This window comes from Macrotis lagotis, chromosome 5 (assembly GCF_037893015.1).
Source record: "Macrotis lagotis isolate mMagLag1 chromosome 5, bilby.v1.9.chrom.fasta, whole genome shotgun sequence".
Lineage (NCBI taxonomy): Eukaryota > Metazoa > Chordata > Mammalia > Peramelemorphia > Peramelidae > Macrotis > Macrotis lagotis.
The window spans coordinates 80,824,492-80,831,155 of NC_133662.1; positions in this window are offsets into that span (position 1 = coordinate 80,824,492).

The following is a 6,664-nucleotide window of genomic DNA, read 5'->3' on the forward strand; positions in this document are numbered from 1 at the left end:
TCCATGTGCGAAGAGCATCCTCATTTCCCCTTATCTCAATTCTGTTCAATGTGATTAAATAGGAGGAGAGCAGACTGGATGATCCCTAAGAAACTTGCAACACTTTATCCTTGGAACAAAGATTGTCTTTTTAATAAACAAGATTTATCCAGTGGTGTTGTCTATTTTTGAGGCACAAGCCATCTCAGATTGAAGGCCAGGACCCTTCCATAAAATAGAAGTTATAGCATAAACTGACCTATTAGAAGAATGAGTGGCAAGAGCAGAGATTGCATCTCTTGATTATGATTATCCAATTATACAGATTCAAAAGTAATGGAAGCAGCATAAAAGACTGAAGTGAATAGTTAGGGTATCTTTTTTCCTTCTTAATACAAGTAGAGTATTTCATTTGTTGTAGAACTAACAAGAGAGTTTGATGACTCAGTTCATTTGAGCAGGGGATAACCTCTGTTGAATAAACAAAAGTATTTAACCAATATCAAGATTCTGTTGCTGCTGTTTTAACTTGCAAATTAAAAATGATTGTATTTGTATAATTTTGTGAAAATACATGGAATGGAATCTTAAAATGAAATAAAAAAGGTAATCATTTCAGATTTGGGGAAAGGTAAAAGAACCTCAGTTTACATTATGGCTTTATTTCAAATGACAAGCTCAGGCAATTGATTTTTTAACCAAATTTACATTCCTCTTCTTACAAGAAAAATTCACAAGATAGTGTCCCTTAGAAAAAATAAAATTCTCTACCATTCTTAAAATCTGAATTCTAACTGGAAAACAGGACCTAATGTATTAAAATATGAACAAAATAAAAAATGACTGAATTTAGTAAGCCATGGGGATGAGTAAATTTGGGGTGGGGGTTATAATTTAAGATTACACCTAACCTTATTTATTCTGTAAATTGCACAATGATTTCAACGTCCCTCAAGGCTAACCAAGTAGCAGAGGCAACACAATTATTTATGAAGGTGCAAAAGGCCATTCAACTGGATGTCTCCAGTCAGTGGATTTCATTCTGGTGGTTAATCTCTACTCAAGTGATGACTGTTCTATTGTGAAGCTAATTGTTGCCTCTATTCTTCCTTATAAACAGAACTTGATGCACTGTCAGTTGGATATCTCTTCTTGAATGGCAAATAGGCATATGAAATTCATTATTTCTGAAACATAACATTATCTTATGTAGGTTCATTGTTCTTTCAAAGTTCCCTACTTAGCTTGAGAACAATCACTTGGGCTTGTAGATATAGAATTATCCTGATAATTTTTCCTTCACTCCCCATGGCCAATCATTTGCTAATTCTGAGTGATTCTACTTCTACAAAGTCTCTTGAAATTGTTCCCTAACCTTCACCCATACAATTATCATTCTTGTTCAGATCTTCATTATCTTTCTCCTAAACTCCTATGAAAGCCACTAAATGAGTATACCTGATTATAGTTTCTTCCCTTCTTGAATCTATCTTCCACATAGCTAACAAAATAATGATCCTCCTAAGACAAAGTCTTTCCTCTAAGTCACTTCTTTGGACTCAAAACCTTCAGTGGCTCCCCAAGACTCTTAGGATAAAATGTAAACTTCATCTCCATCATTTAGAATTCGTGTCTTTCTATCAACTTCAGCTCAAAAGCAACTTCCTAAATGAAACCTTCTCTGATAAACCCTCTCCCCTCAAATTCTGAGAGTTCAAAGTAAAAATTTCAGAAAGGATTCACTTTTCTAGTATGCATAATCAAATAAGTATAGGACTTGGAGTCAGAAGATTTTAATTCAAATCTCATTTCTGTCTGGGTTTCAGTAATGAAGTTAGATTAGAGAAACTTTAAGGTCCATTCTAGCATGAAACCTATGATTCTATGATTATTTTAAATTATAAAATAACTGTATCTCCCTTACAACCCCAAGACACAAACACAATGAGGACACCATTTGATTGTGTTTGTATCTGTGGAGTCAGCAATTGACAACTTATTCTGACTAGCTTGTTTCTCCATTGAAGTTTGCACTCTCCTTGGGAAAACTATAATCACTATGCACGGAACTCTTTTTAAATCTTTCATATACTTATCAAGTAGTAGTTTGAATTAATTATTTTTTTATGGTTCGTATTCTCCTTCTAGACAAAAGCAACATAAGGACAGAAATCCTTGTTGAATTGAATAAGTAATTAATCCCCAATAAAACAGTACCTGATCCTAAGTCTATGAAGAGTTTCTGAAGGTTGGGAGGGTTTAACCAAAATAGCTATTATAGATAATTGAAAAAAATTAAGGAAACTTAGGGACCCTAAGAACATAAACTGTATTTGAAGTATTAAAACTAAGACAAAGGTTATCCTGATTCTATGACTTCTGGTTAATTTCTTGGGTTCTCATAGTTTGCAATGAAGGCACACTGAATTCAGCTCTGAAAAGTTTACAATATTACTCTTCAGACTAAAACTATTCTGACATTCAAACCTTTGAGACTTTTAAGTCAATTCACCTTGACAGGTTACCTAGGACATCTTAGGAGAGAGGAACAGTGGAATGGAGCAAGGGTTAGGAAATTGGAATTAGGAAAGACTTGGGTTTAGATCTTGTCTCTGAAACTAAATTCCTTAATGATTAAGGCCAGCTTAACCTAACTTTTCTCATTTGTGATAGTACACATATTAGATAGTTTTATTTGTCTAAAACAGCTGTAGTAAGATTTTTTTCCCATGAGAATCACTTAAAATAACATATTTAAAGAACACTGTATACCTTAAAGCAAAGATTCTTAGCCATTTTTGTATCACAGGACTTCTTTGGCAGTCTGGTAAACCCAATGAACTGTTTACAAAATAATTTTTTAAATGTATGAAATATATAGGATTACAATGGGAACAATAGATTGAAGTAATTCTCAAATAGTTAAAATTAAGTTCACTGATTCCCTCAAAAATCTATACATGAATTCCAAAGGAGTCTATGTCCTCAGCTTTAAAATCTCTGTATTTAAAAAGATTGAATTTGGAACTGTGATTTCATTGGTATTAGGAATTTCCAAATGAGAAAAATTGTTCTACCAATCAAGGGTTTCTCTGCAATTTATATTCTCAGAGAGATATCTAGAGTATGGAGAGGTAACTGGGGTCAGGATTATATACATATGCATTATATATATATATATATATGTATATGTATATGTATATGTACACATATATATAATGTATAACTTGAAACTAGATTTTCCTGGGTTCAAGGCTTTCTCTTTCTCCACTATTCCATAGCTTCTTCTCAGCACTTTATACCTCTCTCATATTATTTCAGTAAGTATTCTTTAAAGACTAAATTGCTGAAGAGATGATTTCATAATATGCATTAAAAAGAAAAGGTAAGTACATAGCCATTTACTGGAGGAAAAATGTCTTGCTTCATCCACTAAAAGTTAAAATAGGAAGCAAGTGATTTTAAAACTCTCCCACTTCCCAGGAACATAGTAGAACTAAGGTGGTAAAAGAAGAAACATTTTCACTGTTACAAGAAAAGAGAGATAGACTAAATCAAAAGCCCAAGATACACTCACCCAAACTAATTAATAACTAATCAAGGAAGAAGTAAACAATTTCAATTTTATATATTCCATAATCTATATTCCTCTTAGGGTTTATTAGAGTTCTGAAAAACAGGCTAGGAAAATAACAAAGGTTATAACACTAGAGATAACTATCTTTAATATAATGCCTTTAAAAGCAATCCACACACACATTATCTCATTCTACCTTCACAATAATCCTGCAAAGAAGGAATTATAGTTATAGATAGTATTACCTCCATTTTATAGATAGGAAACTGCATCACAGAGAGATTAAATGATGCTCACTGTTACAAACATACATAAGTCAGTCTTCAAATATTTGAAAAACTATTACACAGGAATGGGACTAAAAGTGCTCTGCTTGATCCTAGAATACAAAAGTAAGAACAATAGATGGAAGTTGCAAAGAAACAAATTTAGTCTTGATATAAGGAAAATATTCTTAATGACTAGAGCTATTCCAAAAGATTTGGAAAAGGCAACCTCAGGAGGTCATGGAGCCCATTTCACTAAAAGTTTTCAAGAAAAAACTAGATTGACATCCAAGAGCTTATTGGGTGGCAATAAGAATTCTTTTTTTAAAAAATATTTTATTCATTTATTTTTCCAACTATTTGCAATGGTAGCTTTTGTCAATTTTTTTTGCAAGGTTTTAAGTTTTACATTTTTCTTTCTCCATCCCTTCCCCCTCAACAGAAAGCAATCTGATATAGGCTCTACACTTATAAACTGAGATCCATATTGATCATATTGTGAGAGAAAAATCAGAACAAAATGGAAGAAAGAAAATATTAGAAAAATGGCATAATACATAAGACAGCTTTTAAAAATTGAAAATAATAAGCTTTGTTCTTCATTTAAACTCCACAGTTCTTTCTATGGATATGGATGGTATTTTTAATCATGTCTTTTTAAATTTTTCTTTGATTATTGTACTGCTGCAATGAACAAGTTCATCATGGTTGATCATCACCCAGTGTTGTTAGTGCTCACTTCACTCAGCATCAAGTCAATGAAATCCCATCCCCCATGAGTTCTTGGTTTTGTTTTGTTTTGAGGATTTTTTTTTACAAGGCAGTGGGGTTAAGTGACTTGCTCAAGGCCACACAGCTAGGTAATTATTATGTGTCTGAGACTAGATTTGAGCTCAGGTTCTCCTGACTCCAGGGCTGATACTCTATCCACTGGGCTACCTAGCTGCCCCCCCCACCAATGATTTCTTAAATAACATTTACCACAATTTGTTCAATCATTCCCCAATTATTGAGCATCCCCTCAATTTCCAATTTTTTGCCACTAAAAAAAAGAGCAGCTATGAATATTTTTGTACATGGAGATTTTTACCCTTTTTCATGATCTCTTCAGGATCCAATACCTGTTGGTATTGCTGGATCAAAGGGTATGTACATTTTTATTGCTCTTTAGGCATAAATAAGAATGCTTTTACAGGGATAGTTTGAACTAGGTGAATGCTAATCTCCTTTTCAACTCTGAAATACTATTATTTTGTTATTTATCAAAGATATAAAGTATATGTCACATAACAAATCATGAATTTTTCTTCCTCTCTCCTTCTTCCTATCTATATTTCATTCTTTCTTCCTTCCTTTCTCCCTCACTCCTTCCATTTCTTCTTCTCTGCTTTCCTCCCTCCTTCCCTTTTATGCTTTCATTGGTATTGAGAACTCTCAATGAGAAATGTCCATTCATCAGTACATGTCAGCACATGCTCTATAATTTGCTGTCTCAGAGAGTTACCTGAGAGGTTAAATTCCTTGTTCTGAGTCACACAAAATGAATCAGTGGACAGTCTTGAACCCCAGGTCTTCTTAATTATATTATCCATTATATTATCCATCCACATTGCCTCTATCACCATTTTACTGATAAAGACATTGTGGTTTACAGATATTATATAAATTGCCCATGTTAGATGAATTCCTAAGATGGCTTTTTTTTGTTCTTCTTTTCCCTAGAACAATGAATTAAAGTTGCAAAGAAGAAAATTAGTCAGTGTAAAGGGAAATTTTTCAATAAATTGAACTATCTAAAAGTTATGGAATAACATCTCATGTGGGGATCAATGGGTTTCCCCCTCAATGGAGGTCTTTAAGCAAAGTCTAATACCTACTTGTTGGGTATAATTCAGTGGGAGTTCTTTTTTCAGAAAGGTTTGAGCTAGATGGCTACTTAAGGTCCTTCTCACTCTGAAATTCTGGGATTCTGTGATATGTGAGAGATCTGATATACACACACACACACACACACACACACACACATATATATATATGCATATATGTTTTACAATATAAATCTTGAATTCAGATGCTATGGAATGACCCCATATTTAATAACACATGGATTTCAGAGACTAAATGTATGAATACTGAAGACTTTGATTTTTTTTTAACACTGACACTAACTAATTTAGCTTTTCTTTTCCACTCACTTGTTTGGTGTTAAAAGATGAATGATAATTATCTCAATTTTATACATAATGCCCCTGGAATTAGGTCAGAAGAAAACAGTAAAGGCAGGGTTTAGTTAGATGAGCCCGAACTCCTCTTGTATGCTAGCAAGCAGACTGTGTACATAGGATCTCATTGAGTTTCATCTCAGTTTAAATGCATGAAAGAAAGAGAATAAGGACTGTGTGAAAGTGAGGGATAACTGATGGAGAGCTCATTAGTATCAACTCTCAGAAAAAAGCAAAGGAAGTTCCTACACAGACTTAGTTCACTTTGTGTGTTGAATTTATGGGGAAAAGATGAGGTCCTTCACAACCTTTGTTGCAGTTCACCTTTTTAACCTTATTATACAAAATTCCCCTTCCTATATTCCTCAGGCCAGCTAAATGATCTTTTTTGCTGTTCCTCACACATGGTATTACATCTCTTGTCTCTGTGCTTAATATATCCTTTTTGTCTAGAATATACTGTGCTTCTTAGAATCTCTAGTTAGCTTCAAAGTTAAAATCAAAGGTTGATTCCCATAAGAAGCCTTTCCTGTTTTTTTATTACTATCCTACTTGCATTATACTTGTTTTTTCTATATGTACACATACTTTTATGTATATATATATATATATATATATAT